The 24416-nt window shown below is 51.6% G+C and overlaps 1 protein-coding gene across 6 annotated transcripts in view; it reads left to right on the forward strand.

The window, feature by feature from the left end:
• SSBP3 (single stranded DNA binding protein 3) overlaps positions 1-24416 on the forward strand; it is a 165948-nt gene that overhangs the window by 59619 nt on the left and 81913 nt on the right. The window contains exon 1 of one of the 6 annotated variants that reach the window (XM_067007234.1): positions 4325-4484. The exons of 4 other annotated variants lie outside the window; for them this stretch is intronic. The gene's annotated coding sequence lies outside the window, so the exon portion shown is untranslated. Of the gene's footprint in view, positions 1-4324; positions 4485-24416 lie in introns of those variants that run through there. One more of the 6 variants, XM_059063261.2, reaches the window with a different exon arrangement.

The following is a 24416-nucleotide window of genomic DNA, read 5'->3' on the forward strand; positions in this document are numbered from 1 at the left end:
TTCACTTGACGAGCTCAAAGCCTGCCAGCTCACCCGGGGTGGGGGGGGTGGGGAGAGGTGGGCAGGAAGGATCTGTGACAGTCAGTGGATCTGTTCCTCCAGGGAGGGTGCTGTCTACCTGGCTGGGGGGCCGGGAGCCCGAGAGAAGGGGTGGGGCATCCTTGGGTGCCTTGGCCAGCAGCCTCGCAGATCCCTTTTCCCATTACTTTACTCCTTTTTTAGACGGATCCCCACTTGTTCCTTAAGCAAATTGAGGTACAGGGGGGGTTAAGGCTCTTGTCCAAGATTTTGAAGCTGCTAAGAGGCCAAGCTGAGATTGAACTGAAGTCTTTAGGCTCTGTCCAGTCTCTCTCAGCCGAGGCTCTCCTCCTGTTTCCTGGGTTCTCCGGCTCTGGGTGGTTCAGGGCTGGGTGGGAGATGCTCCCTGGGAGAGGGAGGCAGTGAGGAGAGGGAGGGGGTAAGCCTTGCTCTCAGGCCCACCTGGCAGGAGGTGGGAGTGCTCCAGGCCTGCCCCCCGCCCCACCCCTCCGGCCTGCTGGTGGTAGAGGAAAAAAAAACACTAAGAGGGCTATTGATCCACCCTCTCCTCTGAGGGAGGGCCGCAGCACATTCAAGCTTTCTTTTTAAAAATGCATTAACCTGACCGTAAGCAGGCCCCAGTTTAAAAATAAATAAAAGTAAGACAAGAAGCAAGACAAGTGGGAATGGGGACGGGAAAAGGGTGTTTGAAGAGGGTCCTTCTCCATGTCCGTGCTAGTTCCAGGCCGGGGTGCAATGCCTGGATTCTGGAGCTCGGGACTGCCCTGCTTTGCTGTGCCCTGGACCATCTGCATCTCTCCTGACGTCTGTGCAGAGGAAATTTCCCCAAATCCAGAGGTTCCAGGAAATGCTTTGGGGGTGGGGCAGGCTGGAGCGTGGAGGCAATCCATGTTTTTTTTTTTTTGCAGTACGCCGGCCTCTCACTGCTGTGGCCTCTCCCGTTGCGGAGCACAGGCTCCAGACGCGCAGGCTCAGTGGTCATGGCTCACGGGCCCAGCCGCTCCGTGGCATGTGGGATCTTCCCGGACCGGGGCACGAACCCGTGTCCCCTACATCGGCAGGCGGATTCTCAACCGCTGCGCCACCAGGGAAGCCCGGCAATCCATGTTTGAAAGCCTGCCTTGCCAGTCCCCAACCTGGGTAGTTTGGTCTCTGTTTTGGCCCTCAAGCCACACTGGCCTTCTCTTGGTTTCTCAGAAGGGCCTTTGCACGTGCTGTTCTCTCTGCCTGCTGCCTGGAAGGGATGTCCATCTCTTGCCTTTCTCCCTGGGCTGCAGGTTAGCACCTGCACTCATCTTTCAGATCTCAGCCTAAAGGGCACCTCTTGACCCTGGTGGGTCAGACCTCCTGTTATATACCCCTGAGTCTCCCAGTACTTCCCCTTTGTAGCTCTCACCACAAGCATAATAAAAGAATTAACTTACATTTTACAGCATTTAGTAATGAAGCTTGAGGAAAGCAGGGACTGGTCTGTCCTGTTTGCTAAGTATTCACTGTCCATCTTGGCACTGAAAAGGAGCAGTAAATCCTCACGGAATGGGTGGATGGCGGGTCAGGGTCTATTCCATTTGGCCCATAGATACGGTTTGGGTGAGGGTAGAAGGAATAAACCTCGTAATCAAAATTTGCTGCGATTTTCTAATGTTTCCAGAGGTGTGGGCCCACTTTGAGATCAGGATATGGTTTCAGAGTAGAGCCCCCAACCCTTGAAAGGAGGAGACCTCTATCAACAGAGCAGTAGTTAGAGTGCAGGGTCCCCGAGCTGGTGCCCCTCAGAGGTTGCCCGTTCTCTTGGTGGGTGGGAAGACGTGGGGTCAGAGAACAGAAACCACTTGGCTAGGATCACACAGCAGAGCCTGTGAAGGCTTCTACTTGGGCCCCGGTTTAATTGTTAAAAGGTGATTAATCAAGCACCAGCTGCCTACTGGGCAAGCATCGTTTTACTGCCCCGCGTGGTGACACCAGTTCGTGGAAGAGGAAATGGAGGCTCGGTGAACTTTGGTACCTGCTTCAGAGCACAGCAGAGGCAGCATTGGAACTCAAGTCTTTCTGATTCCATAGCCTGGTGCCTCCCAGCGAGCGGGGGTTGGTGACAGCCTGGGGTCTTGGATTGGCTCTGGTGGGGACCCCCTGCCTTCTACTAGCCAGGGGAGTTGTGACCACTTGTAGGAGCCTCTGTTGCTTCCAGCCATCTGGGCTCAGGGGAACGATGGTTCCGGGAGACCCCCCTCTCCTCCTCCACCTGGCTCACCTCCTTTTTCTGTGTCCTCCCTCTCTGCTGAGGAAGCCTCAGAAATTCCTCTTTCCTCCTACCAGTCACCATTTCCCTGGGAAGCCACTGGGGATCCTGGGAAGGTTCTGAGGGTGATGAAGCAGAATTTGCACCGTTCCGGGAGTGACTTTCCATCATTTGTGGCTAAAAATAAAACGTGTTCTTGCTCCTCACTGCCTGTAGGCTTTCTTTTGGGGTTTCAGTGGGAGCCACTTTTCCGTTTGTCCCCTTTCCCTGGTGACTCGTCAGGTGTGGGGCTTCCCACAATTTGGGGACATGGGTGGGCTTGATGCCCCTGGGGCCTTTCTGAGGAAGTGCTCTGCTTCTCTGTGGCAGCAAACAGCCGCATGGTCGGGCGGGCGCTCTGGCACACGGGCCGCCCGGGGGAGGTCTACTCCCTTGGCAAATATTACCGCGGCCGAAGAGACAAGCCACCTTTCGAGGATTTTCTTTGTGAGGCCTGCTTTTTTTTTTTTTTTTTTTTTCTTGTGGTACGCGGGCCTCTCACTGTCGTGGCCTCTCCCGTTGCGGAGCACAGGCTCCAGACGCGCAGGCTCAGCGGCCATGGCTCAGGGGCCCAGACGCTCTGCTGCATGTGGGACATTCCCGGACCGGGGCACGAACCTGTGTCTCCTGCATCGGCAGGCGGACTCTCAACCACTGCGCCACCAGGGAAGCCCTGTCCTGCTTCTTTTTGATATCAGGAATGCACCGAGGCAAGAGAGATAAATTAATTTGTTCAATTAATTTTGTAAATATTGACCGAGCCGAAGTTTTATGCCAGTCACATGTCAGGGACCCGAGGGCTTACCAACAAGCAACATGACACAGTCCCTTCCTTGAAGGCACTTATCCTCAGGGTTGGGGGAAAAAGATGTGAGCTTTCAGACAGAACTAGAGCAGGGGAGCCACAGAGTCCTGCTTCCCTCACCACCCTTTCTTCTAGAATTCACTTACGATGTGTGCCTGAGTGGGGAGCTAAAAGCTGAACCGTACGTTGTGCCTTTCACTTTTTTTAAGACACTTGCAGTTGCCCTCTCCCCCAGTAAAATACTTTTTTTTTTTCAGTGTTTACTATGTGCTGGGGCTGGGCACCCTGCTAGAACTTCACTTGTTTTTATTTCACTGGACTCAATGTGCCTGTGTAATTACTACTATCGTCCTTATTTTCCAGTTAGTGAAACTAAGGCCCAGAAAGGTTAATTAACTTGCTTAAAATCCCACAGCTAAAATGTTGTAGAGCCTGGATTCAAATGTAAGGAGATTAATTCCAGAGCTCACTCTCCTAACCGCTAGCTGTATAGACATGTCCTCACTGAGAACGTCTGTTGGTTAAGCATCCACTATCTGCCCAGCATGAAGTACTCTAAATAGATGCTTTCTCTTTAAAAATCTTCATTATGGTTTCTATTTGGTCTTTAATATTCCTAGTAACCCTGTGGGATGAGAAAGCACTCCCCAGGCCCAATCTGCACACCCCCCTTTAATCCAAGGTCTCTGTAGAGGGCACTATACTTCAGAGGCTGGAATTAAACCATGTTGTCTTCATCCAGAGCCTCTGGGTGAGAGAAGGCCCCTGAAATCATTCTGCAAACTGTAAAGTGCCCCATGAAATGAAGGGCGCGGGAGAAAAGGTGTGTGCATAGAACACTGACTTGTAACACCAACCTCACGCGTCATACTTGGGGATTTCTAGCACGGTTGTCACGGCCTGGTTTCAGGTACCTGTGAAAAATTATGGTAATTAAAATGTAATTTGGAATCCCCAGTTGGCTCCCAGCAGCTGGTCCAGATGTAGGAGGCTGGGGCTGTCTGTGCTGGAACAAGCTGAGGCTTGTTAGGGGTGTCACTTTGTTCTGCCCTTTGTGTTGCTGGGTAGAAGGGTGGGGGCACAAGATACAGGAGCTATTTTTACACCATTCACGTCATGTTCAGTATTACTGGATGTTTGTGGTTGGGTCCCTGTTTAGCCTCAGCCGGGAAGCGAGAACTCCCTTGGCTGCCTGGGTCTGTATGGAAACTCAAGCTCATGCCCCTTGGGTACATAGGTTTCTCTAAAGGCAGAGGGACCCATTGGCTGTGCCGTCACCCTGGCTAGTTTGGAGTTGTCTTCCTAGGTTTAGATTTTCCAGGGCTCTTCAGACTCCTTCCTGGAGTGGAGGGGGCATCATAGGTAAGAGGCCATAGGCTCATCCCCTCCTTTATTGATTCAACAGATGGTTTTCCAGTTTGAGGTACATGCTAGATCTTTTTCAGGTACTTTCAAAGTGAAGTCAAATAAAGTATTATCCCTCAAGGGTTTTATTTTATTTTTTAAAAATTTTATTTATTTTTATTGATTGATTGATTTTTTTTTTTTTTTTTGGCTGCGTTGGGTCTTTTGCTGTGCGCGGGCTTTCTCTAGTTGCGGTGAGCGGGGGCTACTCTTTGCTGTGGTGCGTGGGCTTCTTATTGCTGTGGCTTCTCGTTGGGGAGCAGGCTTCTCTTGTTGCGGAGCACAGGCTCTAAGTGCACAGGCTTCAATAGTTGCAGCATGCAGGTTCAGTAGTTGTGGCTCATGGGCTCTAGAGCACAGGCTCAGTATTTGTGGCACACAGGCTTAGTTGCTCCACGGCATGTGGGATCTTCCCGGGCCAGGGCTCGAACCCGTGTCCCCTGCATTGGCAGGCGGATTCCCAACCACTGCGCCACCAGGGAAGTCCCTCTCAAGGATTTTATAGTCTGGTTGGGGAAATGGAAAATAAACGTTTGCTTTAGCTTATGCAAGCTGAGCATATGTGCCAGGTTCTGTTGGAGGTTCTGGGTATCCAGTGCTATCATAGTAGAGGGAACAGGGCCGGTGGGAACACAGAAGAGGGGCGCCCAGATCACACGCATGGTCAGAGACAGCTTCCTGGAGGAGGTGATGTGTTGCAGGAGTTGACCTAATGTGTTGGGGAACAGGAGGTTTCACGTGTGTACATGCGTTTATTTGCTGTTGAGCTTTATTTGTACAGTTGGTTCCTCAGTGTCTGCGGGGTTTGGTTCCAGGATCCCATGGATTTGGTGGATGCCAAAATCCATGGATGCTCAAGTCCCTTATATAAAAGGGCCTACTACAGTTGGCCCTCTGTATCCGCAGGTTCCATTTCCGCAGAATCAGACAACCTGCGTATCGCACGGATGAGGAACCTGTGCCTGTGGAGGGCCGAGGGTATATATATATATGACATTATGGTTATAGTCGTTGTATCTTATTCAGTTGAGGTCCTGGAATTTTATTTTTATGCCCAAAGGGCTTGCTGCCTTTGGAAAGCACAGTATGTCAGCTAAGCCCTTGTTGCTTCAGAGGTTGGAGATGGGAGGTCAGCCTCAGCCCCGCAAAGCCTGCCCTTGAAGTCTCTGCCTCCTCTGGCCTCTTGGCACTTCCTGCCCCTCTTCCTCTTAAAAGGGCAGGCCAGAGTGGGTTATTGCACAGCAGGGGTCAAGACACCCAGGTCCACAAACCCTGGGCCCTGGCCTGGCTGGTGCACAGGGCCTTGAGAGTGCATGCCAGGGACGGGCATGGGGTCCTACCTGCGTATCCTGCTGATTGGGGTTTGTGGCCCTGGGGGAGGAGGGTGGTTGGTGGATCTCACTGTTTAGACCAGTTGTGGGGTCTGTCGCAAAATGCAAGTACCAAGAAGCAGAGTGCTCACCTGAAGCTGCTTCAGAGCAGGGCTCACACCTGGGGTTTGCAGAATATGTCCTGGTTCAGTGCTCTCTCCACTTCCAGTCTGTACGTATGCATTCATTCATCCAACTTAGGTTCTGCCAACATAGCATCCTGCATAGCATCTCTCCTCTGCCACGCCCAGGGCAGGGTGTTGAGGAAGCCAGTGAATTAGGTACAGCCCTGCCCCTGGGGTAGCTGACAGTTCTGGGTGGTCCCCGCCCAGGTGGCCACAGGGGCCTGACCCGACATGTGCCTTCTGGGACCCTTTGCAAATAGCTGGAATGTCTGGAGTGTTCCCACCATCCTTGTGAGCCACATGCTGACACTGCAGCATGCCAGGCCCTGTCTTTGGCATGGGATTATTTGCAGTTAGTATTCCAAATGTCAAGTTCCCCTTGACTTGAGCTGAGCAGACGAAACAAAATGGCAGGCAGATTAGAAGGGGCTTGAGAAGCCTTTTAGGATTTGAAAACCTTACTTTGTTGACTTTGAAAAGCTGCTGAACCGGGCTCCTCTGTAGAGGCGGGGGCATCTATCAGGTACCCACTGTCTTCCTGGGCCTGGGAGGGCCTGGCCAGTGCTGTTCTCTCCTTCAGGTACTCGGGAGCTGGGCGGTGCCCACTGAGCTTGCACAGCAGTTGAGTCCAGTCCCTTCTCCTTAGTGAGATCTGAGGGGAGGAGCTAGAGTCTCTGAGGTTTCAGAAGGGGTTTGAGTGGGTCCCCCAAAGTAGGGGGGGGGACATGTCAGTCAGTATCTGTTTTTTTTTTTTTTTTTTAATTTTAATTTTTATTTATTTTTTTTTTTTTTTGCGGTACGCGGGCCTCTCACTGTTGTGGCCTCTCCCGTTGTGGAGCACAGGCTCCGGACGCGCAGGCTCAGCGGCCATGGCTCACGGGCCCAGCCGCTCTGCGGCATGTGGGATCTTCCCAGACCGGGGCACGAACCCGTGTCCTCTGCATTGGCAGGCGAACTCGCAACCACTGCTCCACGAGGGAAGCCCAGTCAGTATCTGTTTAAACTCATGTTTGCGTTGCCTGATGCTAAGACTGTTAGGTAAAAAGGGAAGTAGATGGCCTACCGTATTATAGTCCCTCTGAATGGATGGTGAGAGGTTTAAAAAGCTAGTGCTCACCAAAGGTGCAGAAGTACCTGGCTGGGACCTGGAGTGTAATTGCCTTCTTTCTACAGATGTGCAGAAAGATGTGGTAGCTGAAGCTCAGAGAGGTTAAGTAATCTGTGCGAAGCCACACAGGAAGTGGTAAAGCTGGAATTTGAGTAGTCTCTTTGGCTCCAGTGCCCCCGTGCTTGTCCCATGACATCACATTGGCTCCTCCCTTCTCGTGAGACTCATTTCTCCTGCCCTTCCCCCAACTGCTTCCTTTTCCTGCCTGCATTCTCCAGGAATCCCTCTGTGGGTGCTGCCTCATCCAGCCTGGGAGAAGTAGTAAGAGCTGAAAGTTTGAGAGAGAACCCCGCCCCCAACTGCTTTTCCGCCACATTCCAGGGGACAGAGTGCTTGTCTTCCTGGATCTTACGTGCATACTTGGCTCCTGGGGACAGGCAGGGATGAGGCTCACGCCTTGTCGGCCCTCTCAGGGTTCCAGGAATGGTTTGTGAATTGATGCGTCTGGGATTGGGGAGATAGACTTTAAAACGGTGTGAAGCTCTGTAGTCTGTGGTGGGCAAGTTTTAAGGCTGGCCCGACACATGTCCTTGAACCCCAACCTTAAATTGGCCTCTGTTTCCTGAAGCCTTTGCGGGCTGATTGCATAAATGTTCTCGCATGGTGCACAGTCGCCTGGCCCCAGAGTCTGGAAGGTGGTTTTTGCCCTTTTTCTCCTTTTTCTTTGCCCGTGTATGCGTGAGTGCCTTTTAGTCCTAAGAAACGCAGCTTTCTGAGTCCCCATCCTGGAAATATTGCTGGAATGCAATAAATCTGATTGTGTTTATGTTGAAGAAATGAAACACATTACTGTGTGGGGAGGAATGTAGGAGATGCCTTGCAAGGGGTCCGTGTTTATGACAACAGTTTGCACATGTGGCTTTATTTTTGAAAGCATGGTACCCCTCCTCCCCCCACTTCCTTGATAGAACCCTGGTAATAAGAGCTGACTCTTGTATCCGGGTGTTGGGGTGTTGGACAAACAGAGGGCGGAGCTGGCCAAGACCTTCCCAGCTGTGGCTGTCACCTTAGTTCTGAGAGTCTGGCTTCTTTGGGCCCTGTCATTTCTCGGGGTTTTCAGCTCTTCCAGGGACAGCGCCTCTGTGCTGGTTGAGTCAGAGCTGATTAGTGAATCCTCCCGCGCCCATTTCAGGTTGGAAACAACAGGATGACATTTAATAGGCATAAATGTAAAGTCCCATAGGTGGATTAAAAAAAAAAAAAAAAAACTCAACTTCACAGGCACAGGATGAGGAAGCTTCATTTGAATGGCGAGCAAGAAAGTGACCCTCGAATGTACCAGACAGTCGGTTCTGTGTGCCAGCAGTTGGTCATCACTGAAAGAAAGTGACACAGGCTCGCTGAATGAGGATTGTGTCCATAAGAAGAAGGATGATGTTATTGTTAATAATTCATAATAATAGCTAGGTGCTTTACACACATTATCATTCCATCTTTAAATCCATCCTTTGAGGTAAGTCAGAGGATCTTCTTTTTTCGGAAGAGGAAAAAAGAAGTTACACTGTGCCCAGTGTTATACTGCAAAAAAGTGGCAGAATCAGCTGGAACCCAGAGCCTGTGCTATTTTGAGTGAAGTAGGTAGAGGGTCAGTAGATGGTGGAGACTCTGAATGAAGAAATGCTGAAGGAAATGATGGCATTTAGCTTGAAAGCAGTTTTAATAACGTCTGACTTTTGTATGGTCCTTGCTATGTGCCAGGCACAATTTTGAACAGGTGTGTGTGTGTGTGTGTGTGTGTGTGTGTGTGTGTGTGTGTGTGTGTGTGTGTGTGTGTGTGTGTGTGTGTGTGTGTGTGTGTGTGTGTGTACCTCAACTCCATTATTATCTCTGTTTTGCAGAGGAGGAAACTGAAACACAGAGAAGTTAAGTGAGTTGCCCAAGATGATATAGCTTCTAAGTGGCAGAGCTGGGAATCAGATCCAACTAGCATGGATAAGTGTTCTTAATTTTTAGACCATGCAGGCTTGGGGAGACTGGTTGGGGTGGGGAGAGAGCCGACCGTGCTCTTTGTTCTTTGCGGCAGACTGTCTGCAGGATGCTGGCTGCTGTGTTTGGATCCAGGGCAGACCAGGGCCTGCGGGTGAGTGTGTAAATGCGAGAGGGTCAGCTCTCCTAAATCTGGACACCAGGTGCCTGTGGAGTAGGCCCTTTGAGGGGAGGCGGTGAGCTCCCTGCTGCTGGGTGACTCCTCATCCGTTGGGGATCCTGCAGAGGCGAGAGGGTGGAGGAGACCACCTGTGTGGGGGACGAGAGACACCCCACCAGGGCCCACCCATGTAGCTGGCTGGCTCCCAGCCTTTTGTTGAGGACAAGCCCAGCTTTCCTGGCACGTCCCCCACCCCAGGCAGTGGTGTGTCCCTGTGGACCGCTGGAGGGGAAGTGACCGGGTGTCTGCCAGGTCCAGCCTGCCCTATTAGGAAGCCCCGGCTGTCAAGCCCAGCAGAATTGCTGACGGAGGCACCGGGAACAATGCTGCGTGGGAGGAGGTGTGTGCATGCATTTGCTCGCCTCCTGACCTGTGTGCCAGCAGTGACACACTTTGTTTGTCCCCTCTGGTCCCCTGTGGGCACTCAGCCGGGCTCTCTGATGCTTTTGACTCCCACTTGGGCTCCTGGTCCAGCTGAAGCTTTGGCTTCAGGCAGGGAAGCCAGTCAGCTGGCTCTAGTCCTTCCTGATGCCAGGGGAGTTGGGGGCACTGGCTCTGGTTTGTCCTGATTCCAGGGAAGTTGGGAGCACCCCTTCGGCTTATATGGTCTCCTCAGAGCACTTCCCAAGGAGCCCTGGGAGCCTGGCACCTCCTTGTCAGGTCAGGGAATGGAGGCACAGAGATGCGGAGTGACTTATTGGAAGCCACATAACCAGTGAGTATGGCTGAAGCTATAATCAGGTCCTGGTGACTTGAAACAGGGATCATTTGGTCCAGACCTCTGATTTTACTGATGAGGAAACAAGGCCCAGATTTGCAGCTTGACCTGGCCAAGGCATCTCAGGTCATCAGTGGCAGAACCAGAACTAGGACCCAGGTCTCCTGCCCCCAAATACCGTGTCCTCCTTGCTCTGCAGCCCCCTCCTCCACTTTTGGTTTCCTGGCATCTCATTTCTGCTGGTGCTTCTCCTGCAGGGCTGGCGCAGTGACTGTGACTGCTACACAGGTTTCCTTTCCCCCACTGCTTCCACTGCCTTCCTTGACTGCCAGTGTCTGATTATCCCAGTTGTCACTTCCTTTGCCTCCTAGGACTGGTAGCAGCAGCTGGCTTATAGGAATTTAGCCAAGTGGAGGGAGCGTAGCCTTAGCCAGGCAGCTTTGGGATCCAATCCCAGCTCTTCTACTTGTGAGCTGTGTGACCTTAGGCAAGTTGCTTAACCTTTCTGAACCCTGGTTTCTCATCTGGGAGTTATGATGATTTGGACTAGATAACCTCCAGTGGCCTTCCAGTCCTGCAGGTCTTTGACTAGTGATTTTCATGAAAGTGAGTGTGACCCACATGGACCTGCGTTTGGAGGCTCTTGGGAAGGGCAGGTGACATAGACTAGTGTGATAAGGCCTGTGTTGGGAGGCACAGGGCATGCATGCGTTTAGAATTCTGGCTTCACCGGAGGACTGTTGCCTTGGCTTTGGGTGCTGGTGGGTGATTGGGGCAAGGGACCCCTCCATTCTTTGTCCCTTCTTTGCTACTTCTTTCTCTGCATGTGTGCTGTGGGCATGGACGCTGTTTGTCCTTGGTGGTGACCACTCAGAGTAGAGAGGTTGCCAGAGGAGGGTTGGCCAGCTGATGGGTATGGCCTGGGTCAGCCAGGCACAGGCAGGTGTCAAATCCTGCAGCCTTTCACCTGGATTGAATGCTGCTGGATTTGTCATGAGAGGGAACTCAAACCCTGTTACTGGGCCTGAGAGATCTCTACTCCACGTTAGACCACAGGTGTGAGGTGCAGGGAGGGGTGTCAGCATAAAACCAGAAGCCTTTGGCCTTTCGTCACTGTGTTCAGTCTTGCAATTGCATTGGCTGTTTACATGGTTTTCATTCTTTGGTTTTTGCCTTGGCTGTGAAGTTGTACGATTTTGTGAACTAATCCTGTTTCATGTAACCTGAACCCAAGTATCTGGCCATGAAGGGCAAGCTTTTTTCTCCTTTTCCGTAACAAAGGGTATCCTAGACTGCAGCATCTGGAAATGATTTGGCATCTGGCTTAAGTATGTGTGCATGCATGCACACTCTTCTAGAATATAACATGCCCTTACCCACATAATACACCTTTGTCTCTCCATATACCTGTGTTTCTTGGTATGTAGATGACTTTACATAGGGAGGTCATTATATTGGGATATATGCTTATGTGTGTATACATGTATAAACCTTTATTTCTACTTAGAATGAGAATGAGGAAATTTTCAAGGGTTTGATGTTTGTTGTGCAGTGCAAGGGCACTTGCACTGATGGATGTAGTTTTCTTTGAAAGGTTTAATAAACCATTTAGCATTGCCTTCGTGACTGTAATGAACTGTTTCCGTATTATTCCTAGGCTCTGCCTTAACAGGCCTCCCAAGACCCTGTCCCCACCATAGTGTGGCAGCCCCCACCCAGAGTTGGGTGCTCTAGAGAGATGGCATGGTTCAAGGTGCCCCTTGTTGACCATCTCTTAATGGTATCTCTTTGCTGCCTGGTGTTGGCGTGGATGGGAGCCTGTCCTGGGGATTTCTGGGCCCGTTGTGTCCCTCAGATTTGGGCTCAGGGAAGGAATGTTTTGACGGCACAAGGTTGGAGCTTGGTTGGCACAAGGTTGGAGATCGGGCTGCGTCAGCAGGTAGAGCCTGTGTCCTCACCTCGAGGGTGATAGGCAGGGAGCTCTGAGTACCTCTGTCCAATCTGGTGGAGGATGGCCAGGGGAGGCGAGTGAGATGATGGTGGAGAGAGAGAGGACACCCCCCTCACTCCCCCATGGACTGGGGTTTGTCCTTGCTCCCCTTTGCCCCAAGGGACTGCTGGGAGGCTGATTTATAGTAACATCTTAGACTCAATGCCAGGAAGACTGTGGTAACCACAAGGGTGAATGAAACAGGAATGGGCCTTGGAGTAGGCAGGTGGAGGTGAGCGAGGCCGGGTGGTTGATGCCTGGGGTGTGTTATTAACTCATCTCTGAACTACAGGTGTAAGGTAAGGTGGGGTTGGTAACAGTCCTCGTGGTCGCCCCTAATCCTCTTTCCCCTGGCACTAGTGCCCCCTGGGGTAGCCTCCCTCCGTGGTGGCAGCAGTTACATTTATCGATTTTTGCTTTTTTTCTGTTGACAGTGGAGTTTGGCCCAGGTCTCCCTCTGGCTCAGGTCTGATGAGAGCCCTTGAGAGCACTTTCTTATGCATTTTCAGTCTTGGGCTCTCTGCTTTGGGGACTGCCTAAGGGGACAATAATGCAGGTCTCTTTCCTCCTCCTACTCAAGGCTCTGGGTGCGGGGGTGGGGGTGGTGTTAGGGACCAAATGATACCTAAGCCAGGATACTTTCATAACAGGCCATGTCAGGCATCACTGTGTCAGGGCAGCAGGTGTAAACCTGGATTGTTTGGGATGTACAGCCCTTTAGTGAATGTCGAAGGTTCTCCCTGCAGCTTATGGAACATTTGACCAAAATCCACCTGAAAAGCAATCCAGGGTTCCTCTCCCCTGCCCACCCCAGCCCTAGCAGCCTGACAGGAACTGTGAAGTGAGGAGGACCTTCGCCCAGGTCTCAGGGAGGTGCAGCTGTTTTGTGTAGAGCATTTGCTGCCATGGCATCCAGATTCTAAGAAGCTGGGGGTTCCCTGCTTGGGATGGTGCCTCGGAACAATTGACGGGGAGCTGGATCCTTGAATTGGGTCTGGAAAATGTCCATTTCTGGTGAACCCTCACAGAGCCAGTGGTTTCCTTGAGGCTTTGTTCAGCTCCCCTGTATTGTGGGGCCTGGGCTGAGCCTCAGGGCTCCGGGGGAGGCAGAGGCCCTTGACAATGGGCCACGTGTGACTGCAAGCCCCAGCCTGGCCGGCCTGCCACCTCCAAAACATAACTCAATATTGATTGTGCAGAAGGCCCAGAGTCAGTCATATACAGTAATCCTCGCTCCTTGAAGGGAGAAAGGAAGTGGATTTGTTCCTGGTACAACATGCCTTGAAAAATGCATCTTGATTTAAGATTCAGCTTTTTGCAGCATATTTTAAAATGTCAGAGAGATAAATATGCAGGTTTCCTAATGTGTCTGCCTTGAACAGCCTTTAACAAAAAAAGTCTATCATTCATCCTCAGGGTCACAGGTGTCCCCCCGTCCCCCCCCGCCCCCCGCCTTTGATGGTGTGGTGTGTTCATCTCTCTTACACGAGCAGGATTTTGTTTGGGCCTCAAAGTCCCTTTCTTCCAAAAGTCCAGGAGATACGTTTGTTTCCCCAGTTTAAAGGTGTACAGAGAGTTTCCAAAATATTTTTTGGAACTTTCTGTTGGACCTGTGGACCAGGCACTGGCTTCTAGCTACTTAATTTATCGGGGACCCTTTTCACTTCCCAACCCACCAGCCAGAGGAGCCAAAGAGGGAAAACGCATGCTCCAGCCCCTGCCCTCTGAGATGGGCATGCACCGGCTCCTGTGGCAGTAGAACTGAAGAAGGTGGGCCTGGTGTGAGGGGAGCCCCATTCTTGTGGTGGTGCCTTTGGCCAGCACTTCACTTCCATGGTTGGGGTAATGGTGCCTTCTAAGCTCAGTTCAGATTTGGAAGGGCTTTGGGCCACAGGTGAGGGAGATGCTGCTGGAAGGTGAATCGGTTGTGGCGTTTATATCCTGTTGTCATTGTGTGTGGCTTTTAGCAAGATACCCTGGCAGCCCTGCTGGTGATTTTTGTCCCAGAAAGAATTAGAGGAACCCCAGGGTTTTTCAAGATTTGAGTGTGGGTGTCAAGACATTGTTAGGCTGGTTGAGGAACTTAGAAACCTCAGTGGCCAATGCAGCCTTGTGCCTGGGGGAGAGCTGCCAGGGGAGCTTGTAGTTTGACAGGTAGTCATGAAAGGTTAGGCCTGGAAGGAACCTGGAGGGGTCTCTCTACCCTAGCTCTCGCCATTATGTAGATGAGGAAATGGAGGCCCAGAGAGGGCCAGTGACTTGGCCAAGGTCACACAGAAGATCAGCCGCCGAGCCAGAACCAGAGCCCAGCCCAGCCCAGCCCAGCCCAGCCCAGCCCAGCCCAGCGCGGGTATCCTGACCCCAGTCTGACGCTTTTCATCACCTTGATTTACTATCTCAGGTGGGCCTCACTGGTGACTCAGAGGTCCCGACTGCAGCATGTGAACAGAGCTCGGCCAGACACCGGGCTCATGCAGGGCTGCCTGCCCTATTCTGGGTCAGTGGGTTAGATTTCTGAGGACCGTCCCTTTGGCATTGAGGACCTTGCCTGTGCTCATTGTTCCCCTGCTGGGTCCCCCATGTGTTGCTGTCAGGGTGCAGGGAGAGAGGATGGGAGGGTGGGAGGCATCTTCCTGCATGGGTTCTGCCTGGATATGAGGTTGAGGTGGCTGTGGAACAGAAGGGGGAGACCCTGGGGTAAAAGCCCCCATTCTCCCCCTCAGTCCCTCTAGTTGCTCTTCCTCTTCCCCTGAAAACCATTTTGAGGATCATAACATTCATCATGAGCTTTATTATGGGCGACTCTTCTTCATGTTTAAAAATAAACGCTGGCATACAGAACTATATTTGGTATATGGAAGTCTTTTGCATATAAATGTGCTTAAAGGACAACTGCTTTATTGAAGAAGCAGAGTGAGCCCCAGCTAGCGGAGCACGTGGGGGGTGGGTGGCGAAGGGACCCCGACCCGGGTCTGCCTTGCTCAGGACATTTGGGTTGTAGCCTTCAGTCCTGTTGAATCTGCCGTCCTTTCCCCGGGGACAATTGCACAACAGGATAACTGGTACTTAAAAATTCATAGAAAATGTTCTTATCACAACGTCATAATTGTTATGACTCAGAAAAGTAGAATTGCCAATCCACTCTGCCTGTCTGCCCTCACTTTTGTTGCCTACCGAGTCCCCAGCAGCAGCTGCAGAATCATAAAGAGAGAGAGAGGGGAGAGAGGGAGAGAGAGAAAGGAAGAAAGAAAGAAATCCAGGGCAATGCTTTATTTATGATAACGGGTACATTTGACTTGAAAATTCCGTCCCCTGAGCCTTGAGGTCAGCACATTACAGAGTGATTGATGGCTGTCAGGGGCGGGCAGGGCGGCAGATTGCAAAGGGGAAGTGGACAGATGATGCCCTGGCTTTCGAGGGCTTAGCAGAACCCAGGCCTTGAAAGGAACTCGGTGGAAAACAAAGCAGATGGAGAACTCTGCTTTGGCCCCTGCCTTTTTCTTTATTCTCTCTTTCCTTTTTCTTCCCTTTTCTGTTGAACGTTAGGAAGTAGGGGGGGCACCTCACTCCATCAGCACACCCCAGGAGTATTGCTTTTGGGTGTGATGCCAGCTAGGATCCTAGAGAGGCCAGACCCAAGAGGGTGCCCCCATTCGAAGCAGGTGTCTGCTTAAAAACCACCAGGCTCTTCCATCACGTCGCCCGTTGTTAAAAGCCCCGTAAGCATCCCCCACCTTCTCCTCGGCCCCGTCTTCTGAATCTGAAAACCAAACAGGGAGGACCAACTCTTGGGGCAAATCGTTCCCACCATATGATCTGGGCTACTGCGGATTATGTTTCCAGAGGGCTTCCCGGCTAATCCTTGTGTGTTTTCACCGGTAGAAACAAATGGTATCAGACTCCCAGGCCTGTTTACAGATGGGGAGACACAGGAATGATGGAGGAGCTTTGAATTTTAAACATTAGCTAATGAAATTGCAGACGGGGGCACTGGGTGGAACGGCCTGGGTATTCCCTTGGAACGTTTCTCCGTCAGCTGTGAGGGAGAGGCCGGCCGGGCTTGCTCATGTGCTCCACAAACATTTATGGAGCCCCTTCCCAGTGCCAAGAGCTGCGTGAAGTAAGAGCTCTCGGAGCCCTGCCCTGGGGTGTCCCAGCTCCGTCAAATGGAGAACACAGCCTCTGTGATGGGGACTGTGGGAGTAGAGGCACAGCTCAAGATGCTGGGGACTTTCTGCAGGGAGGAGGGTGCTGCTGACACCTCATGAGGAGGAGGGAAAGGAGCCTGACCTGGCTAAAAAAGGGAAGGCACTAGGGAGGGGAGGGCATTCCAGGCAGATGCTGATGGGGGAGGTGCTCGGGGAGTCGGAGGTGGGCCTGGAGCACTGTGTCTCTGCTCTATAGGCCCCTGCAGGATGACGGGAGGCTGGAGTTCGTCATTTCCCCTGCCTCCGCCTTCCCCTCTCATCGCTGCTCCTGTGCAGTTGTGTCAGAGACAGGACTGGCTGTTCATTCATCCGCTAATTGTTTTGATAAGAGACTCTAATTATCCACTGCGATCATCAGATTACCCTGAGCTCCAGGAGGGAGATTTGAGTTTGAGCTGCTGTGGCAGCCACCAGCAGCACCATCTCCACTGAAAGGGACCCAGTGGTAGCACCTGGCCCACTGTGCCACTTCCCAGTCAGTGCCTGCAAAGCCATCACATGAAGGGGTCACAGGTGCCCGGGGGTGGGCCCAGGAAATCCACCCGAAAGCGTAGCCTCTGATGTCAAGCAGGACTTTCCCTTGGATTATCTTTGCCACTGTGTTAAATCCACAGATAAGAGGTTTGGTTCTGGGGATTTCAAAGCAAGGTTGAAGAGTGTGGAGAAAACCCAGAGAAGAAGCAGTAATGCCTCTAATGAATTGACATCAGCAGTCAAGACAAATTCAAATGCCTTTTTGGACCATTTGATTAAGTTCTACTTACATGTGATTTTGGTATAAAGAGAGCAATAGGCAAAAAACAACCAGGAAGGCAGATTATAAATTAATCCAATCATTGAATCCTCCAGCAAAGGTAATGGGGAATGATGGCATCATAATTGATCTGATACAGACTCTTACATCCGTGGGAGCTGCAGAGTAAGGGAGCATCACGAGTGACGGTGAATGACCCATGGGAAGATTTGGTAAGGTGTGTGTGACCTTACCCCACAGGGCTTGTCAGAGGGGAGCCCCCCCACCCTCAGCTCCCGTGTTCAGGCAGTGTCTGTAGATCTGAGAGGGGCTGGAGAACCTGGTGATACTTGAGCTAGAAAAACATGTTTCCATCCTGCCTTCTCTCCATGAGATCAGAGGCTGGCCTGGGCTGCGGGGTCTGGCTGGGATTTGGAGGGGCGGGCGGGGTGCCGTTGCCTACGTAAAGTTAGGTCCTGGCCTGAAAGAGTGGCTGCCGTCTGTGCTGGTGTCTGGGGCGTTGTCTTCCTGCTGATACAGTGGAGCTGCAGTAGGTGATCACTCAGTTCCCTTTTGGCTCTACGCTCTGAAGCTCCTTTATTCTTGAACCCCCTTCTCCCACCAAAGCAGAAAGCCAGAGAACTTCAGTCCAGCTCTCCTTGGTTCCACAGTACCTGCTGTCTGCTCTGACGTACTTCGCTGCATCCTGGAAGAGCGGGCACTTTCCTTTTGTCTTCATATTTGGGGCTCAGCTAGCTGGGAAGTTTGGCAACACGTCAGGCCATATATCTTGAAAACCGCCCTCCAGAAACGACCTCGTTTAGCAGATTTACTGACGTATTGGGCCTGCCTGTTCTCGAGGGCCGCCATCCTAAATCACAGAAGGTCCACTGGACTTGGATGCCTCAACGCAGAACTTTTCAAAAAAATTTCAGGCAGGATATATCACTGCCCCATTAACTCCCTGCCATTAATCTACTCCTCCTAAAAACCTGAAGTTTTCCCCAAAGGACTGGAACGTGGTGAAAAACGGACCCATTTGGTAAATTTTGTAAATCAGGCTGGTTTTCTCCTCTCCTCACTCCCCAGCAGGCCTGCCTCGATTGCCTTGGTGATGGGATGCCTGGGATGCCACGTGGGCGGGTGAAGCTGCAGCCTCCATGGGTTTCCGGGGAGTGTCCTGGGGATGGACAGCACTCTTCAGGGTTGCTGCTCTTTAGGCCACCCTGACCTGTGGGATCCTTGAGTGAAGTGTTCTCTGGGTGAGGCTTGGGGCCACCATCAGGAGCGGTTACAGAAACTTGCAGTGGGCCCCTAGTGGGGGCACAGAGGCTTAGCTGAGCTCAGTCTTGCTGAGGGGATGACACCCTGTCAAGGACTGTCAGCGGGGGGCAGACCCCTTCACCGATTCATCCCTGATTGCTGAAGAGGGCCCTAAAGGCTAGTGAGAGTCCATCCACACTTTTTTTTTTTTTTTTTTTTCAAATTCTTTTCCCATTTAGGTTATTGCAGAATATTGAGCAGAATTTTCTGTGCTATACAGTAGGTCCTTGGTCCATCCATACTTCTGGTTCCTATGACTAGAGGCTTCCTCCTTTTGGAAGAAGATGATATCCATGAGCTGGGACTTTGGAGCCCACTGACCTGGGTTTGAATGCCAGCTTTCTCGGTCAATAACCTCAGGAATTCAGGGGCATTTGAAAAAGAAAAGATACATGACTTGGAAGAGAGGGGGCCTGGGCTGAGCAAAAGGAAGACAAGGAACAGCTATGGTCTCCAAGTCCCCCATCTCCCCCTCCTCCATCCTGCATCTGTAAAATGGGGATGAAGCTCATTCTGCAAGCATGCTTGAGGATTAAATGAGTCAATTCTTGTAAAATGTTTAAGATAATACCTGGCGCAATGCTGGCTTTCTGTAAGTGATACTCTGTAAATCTGATGGGGGGCACACAGCATACCTCCTGCACCCCACTTGTTCATCCTGCTGAGATGGGCCCATGGCAGCCTGAAGGAGGAAGTCCTCTTTTTCGCTAAGTCCCCACCTCCCTCCCCCCAGTCTTTGCAGTCTCACTGTACAGGTAGAAGAAGCAGAGTTGGAATGTCTCCATAGGTCAGGGCCTTCCCTGGCTCCTTCTAGAGTCAGTCCTTTTCAGCTCAGAACAGGTGAGAATTCTGTGAATTCAACGTATGTCTCTGCTGTCACTGGAATCCAAGATGGAGCTTTTCCCCCCAAGCACCTACCGCCTCTGCAGGCTTTCTCCCTGCCCTCTGCTTGCCTGAAGGCAGATAGCATGGCTGTGAGGCCAGGACCAGTCCTCTCCTGCCTGTTGGGACAGGGTCTGGAGAGCAGGCCAGGACAGGAGGCTGGAACACCCCCTTCTCCAGGGAAGAGGGGGAGCCTCATTCTAGCAGGACACCTTGGCATCCCGCCCTGCTGGAGGAACTGGTTTCCAGGGCCTGACTCCCAGCCCCACCTGCTGTAGGGGTCCTGGGGGCTGGGGCCACGGATTTGGTCTGTGTTTCTTGGAGTAGTTTAACTTTTTCCTCCCCCTTTGGCGAAAGTACCTATTATCTGTGCATCTCCTGGCCTTTTGCAAAGCTAATTAAGCCCTAGAGGCAGAGTTTTGGGGCCTAGATTTTTTTCTTTCCCAACTAAAGAGTTGTTTTAGGTGCTCTGGGAGCTTAATTGACTTGCTCAAGGGCTGATCATTGGATCTGGGAGCTGGGATGGGGGAGGGTAAAGGACCCAGAACCTCTCCTCTCTGACAGCCACCCTCCTGCCTCCTGAATGTCCTAATAATTCAAATATCCTTGCCATCTCTTTGTCCCAGAAGCCTGGAGTCACCTCCTGAGTTCCCTGAAATTCTTAGGCTAGAGTTCAGTGAACAGACTGTGTGGAGTGTAAGTCATTATTTATCAGTATTGTCCCGGAAGGCAGGGATCTCATGAGTTTTTTTCCCAGTGCCCCAGTAAGTTCGGTATCTGGTGCAGTTTTGGAGGAAACCAGTGATTGTGTGGGCTGTCTGCCCTGTGACAGGTGCTGCGTTGAACTTTCAAAGCCACCTGGTAATGCCAGTTGACCTGGAGGCATAAGTGGGTTGTTGGTTTTTACGTGAACCTGGCTGAGTTGATTGGGGTGCTGAGGTTGGGGGTGGGGTATGGACAGCTGACTTGTTGCTTGGAGCCCATAGCTTCTTCCTCTGTTCATCCTGGGAGGAAGGGCCTTGTCTTCTGCATCTGTTTAGTAGACACCCTGCTTGACTTGGCCTGGCCATTATATTTCGGTATTCGGTAGGTGCCATCTTACATTTATGTGCCAGATGCATTATTAGATGGCGGTTATAAGAACGAGCTACACTGTGGGCCCTTGAGGGGCTTGCCGCCTGGCCCGGGGGCAGTGGCTTAGTGTGGACCTGGATCAGAGAAGGCTGGTCCCTGTCCACACTGGTGGCTGCTGGCCGTGGCTGCTCACGCACGTACACCTCAACCCACTGATGCATTCTCCTTGCCTCGTGCCGCTTAAGATCTCAAGTCCACGAGATTCTTTAGTCCTTGTCAACACTGTTTACCACCCCCTATTGCTGGAACTGTGTATTACTCTTTCTTGCCCAGTCCACCTGTCCCGGCAGCCAGGGATGGGGGTAGAGCAGAGACACGTGACCAGACCAGAGCCTTCTTGTGCAGTGATCTTAAAAACTGCTCCTTGGGAAGGCTGCCACGAGGGCCACACCTGTGGAGCTGTGCCCTCTCCCTTCCCCACCTGCAGCCTTGGATGTCAGGTGGACCTACTAAGATTTTGGTCCTGGAGCTTTGGAAGGGGCACGGTAGAGCAGTTGGCTTTCCATTTTTCCAGCCCCTTTCCCAACCAGCTTTCTGTTTTTATGTCCAAGCTATCAAGCAATGCATAAAACTTTATGGTTTTACTCTCTTCCTTGCTTACCTAACTCCCTCACTTTATAGACCAAAGCGCTCAGATCCCCTCTCCCGCCCAGTCCTCCACTGTGAGGGCCGTTCTGTCTATTTGTACCCTGGTGGACTTCAGTTGCCTTTAACTTATCCTGCCCTGAATGATCGCAACAGCACAGAGTAGACACTCCAGGATGTTTGAATGAATGAAGGAGTCTAGTCTGCTGTCCTCGAAGGGCTCATTGTTTGCAAGTCATCGTGCTGAAGTGGTACACATCCTTCATTTGATGTGTTCAGCAGCTCTCAAGGGTTGGGCATCGACTCCCCTGTTTTGCACAGGAGGAAGAGGCTGGGGCTCAGGCAGGTGAAGACCCTTACAAGCCCCTGGCCCAAGGGCTACACTACAGTATCTGTGGTATACTTGGGTAATGCAGTGAGAGCTTTCAGGATGGAAGCCCTTGGACGGAAGCCAGAGATGGACACCATCCAGCCACTTGACCTCAGGCAAGTGAGGTCCTACTCGAGTTCTCAGTTTCCTCATCTGGAAACTGGAGGCACTGGGATGAATAGGGACTGCCAAGTGCTGCCAGAGTTCTCTCTGAAATGCCCATCTGGCTGTGCCACACCTGTGTCTGTATATCTCAAGGAATCTCTGTCTCCTATGCTTCAGGATGAAGCAGACTTTCCTTTAATCATGGCATCCCTCATCTTTCAGGCATGAACAGAAGGGCTCCTTGGAGTTCCCTGGACATTCCACATTCCCTCGCACCACGGTACCTTTGCACGTGCAGTCCCCTCTGCCCAGGATGCCCGATGCTCCTTTTGCTTGCTTGGAGGGCAAGTGTCCCTTGACAGCTGGGCTCTAGGTTCTTTTCCCAGCAAATCTTTTCTGCCTCCTCAAGATAGAATAAGCTGCTCCTTTTTTTGTACTTCATTTATTCCACAAATTCACTGGTTGAATGCCTCCTGTATGCCAGGTGTGGTGCTAGTTGCTAGAGTTACTGAGACAGCCTCTGGAGCTTACCTCTGTGGATCGAAGGTATTTATCTGTTTGTTTCCCCCACCCAGTTTCCTTGAAGTTGGGGCCCATCTCTGTGTCTCTGCCCCAGATTCTTAGCATCTGAATGATGCTCACAATCCTGACTGACTACCCAGCACCTCGGATATTAACTTTAAAACCTGGTTGGTGTTGTCTTTGGCTTCTTTGAGGTCGGACCTCTCCCCTCCTTGGTCTTTTTTTTTTTTTTTTTTTTTGTGGCAGTGCCAGCATTTCTTACCTCAGAAGTTGGTTCTTCTTCCACATAACTTTTTTTTTTTTTTGCGGTACGCGGGCCTCTCACACTGTTGTGGCCTCTCCCGTTGTGGAGCACAGGCTCCGGACACGCAGGCTCAGCGGCCATGGCTCACCGGCCCAGCTGCTCCGCGGCATGTGGGATCTTCCCGGACCGGGGTGTGAACCCGTGTCCCCTGCATCTGCAGATGGACTCTCAACCACTGCGCCACCAGGGAAGCCCAACACATAACGTTTACTTGGTGCTTTTCCCCCCAGAAGTCACTGGTATTTGTGTTGAATCTCTCCTCCCCTGGACTGGAAGCCCCTGGAGGCCAGGGACACATCTGAGTCACCTTGAAGTCCTGTTCCCTCCCACCTGCCTGGGGTGAAGCAGGTACCCAGTGCATGGGTGGATGGCAGGAGGCAGGGGTTGTTGCATTGCAGAGGAGTCTGGGAACTGAGGGGGCCCCCCTTCTCATGTCAGAGCCTGAAAAATTATGAGGTCTCTCCAGACTCTTGAGTTTGAGACCAGTTTCCCCAGCATTAGTCTTTGTGGTTGGCTCATTCTTTGGACCTCCCAGACCACCTGCCTCCTTCAAAGAGAAGGGCCAACAAAAGAACAATAAAAACACCGGAAGCAGCATGTCTTAGCTGCCTGCCACCACTCCCACATGCCCCCTGCCCCCACCAGCGTTCTTCAGGACCCTGTTTTACAACCTAATAAATTGATGCAGAACCTGCTTTTGGCCATTTTTCCTGGAGGTGGTCATTGTCCCTTTGGAAAGCTGGCGCCTGCCTGGAGGGTTGATCATTAACAAACTCAGGGGAGGTCTGAGTGGTAAAGGCAGTAACACAGAGAGTGGGCTTGCCTTGGGAGGGGGAATGTTAAGGACCTTTCCAACAGCTGGGCTAAGAGTGGGTTCCAAGTGGTTATAAGGTTCGGCAGGAAGCTGAGCCACAAGGCAGTGCCCTCCTTCCAGGAGAACCCCTGTTAGGAGGAAGACCTCGAGGGTTCCTCTGCCCTGGTTTTTACCTCCCTTCCTCCCCAACAAAAGCACATCTGCGTACCTACATGGTGGCTCGCGTAGACCTGGCTGGGAGCTACACGGGTTTATAGCCCGTTCCTGGAGGAGCTTTTCACGATTAAAGAGTCTCCATGTGGGGAGACGTGGGCTTTATCTCTGATCTAGTTCCGTGACCTTGGACTCAAGTCCAGCTCATTACTTGGAAGCTCTGTGAGATGGAAGTCGGCTCATCTCTGAGCTTCAGTTTTCCCATCTAGAGGTTGGGGATGAGGATGTGTAGTCCCTGCTTCTCCTGCTTGTTATAAGGATTAGAAAAAAATGCAGGTAGAAGCACTTGACACAGACTCATTGCTAATACTGGTTGGTCCCCTGCTCTTCTCCATTGAGCATGGTCTGCAGCAGCCAGTGTGGTGATGAAAACCTGGAACACTAAGGATTCGGCCACAGAATTGCAGCGTTTGCAAGCCTCAGTTGGCTCATCTATAAAATGGAAATACTCATCAGGTTGCTGAGGGGAGAAAATGAAATCATGGGAGGAAGGTGCTAGGTATATCCTGGGAGAGGAGAGATACACACACACACACACACACACACTCTCTTCCCATCACTCCCTCAATAAGTTTTAAGGATATATTAACTGGTGTGTAGGTCAGGTTGGTGCAAATAGTATAATAGTCTAGAAAATTTTTGCAGTAGGAGAGCAGAGGATGGGGAAAGATTCCTGACTGGGGGTAGGGGATCTGGAGAGGCTTCTGGGAGGTCGTGCCACCTGCTTCATCAGAAGGAGACCTGGGGGGCGGGGGAAGGCTAGGGACGTGGTCCTTTCCCAGCATCCTGTTCCTTTAAGCCCAGGCTTCCAGCTTCTCCACCAGGAGGTGAGACTCTGCAGAGAGCTGCTTGGAAAGCTTCATCTTCCCCCTCCCCCAAACTCTGGGGGTGTGAAGATGAACTGGTGTAACTATAGCTTGGTGTTTTGGTGTCTGTGAGAAAAGCAGAATTGGCTCAAGCTGCTTTCTCAGTTAAGGGGATTTAAGAAGAAAAAAAAAAATTAATCCAACCCTGGTGATCAATCTGACACCTTCCCTTTGAGCCCCAGATGGCTGATTGGTGTAGAAAGTTGGCCACTGCTGCTGTTGGGGAACGGAATGGTGTCTCTTTCTCTCTATATTGAAAATGATGGCTCTCTGTACGCACTTGCACACTATTTATAAAGACTGCCTGCCTGGTT

The sequence above is a fragment of the Kogia breviceps genome, chromosome 1 (genome assembly GCF_026419965.1).
Source record: "Kogia breviceps isolate mKogBre1 chromosome 1, mKogBre1 haplotype 1, whole genome shotgun sequence".
Classification (NCBI taxonomy): Eukaryota; Metazoa; Chordata; class Mammalia; order Artiodactyla; family Physeteridae; genus Kogia; species Kogia breviceps.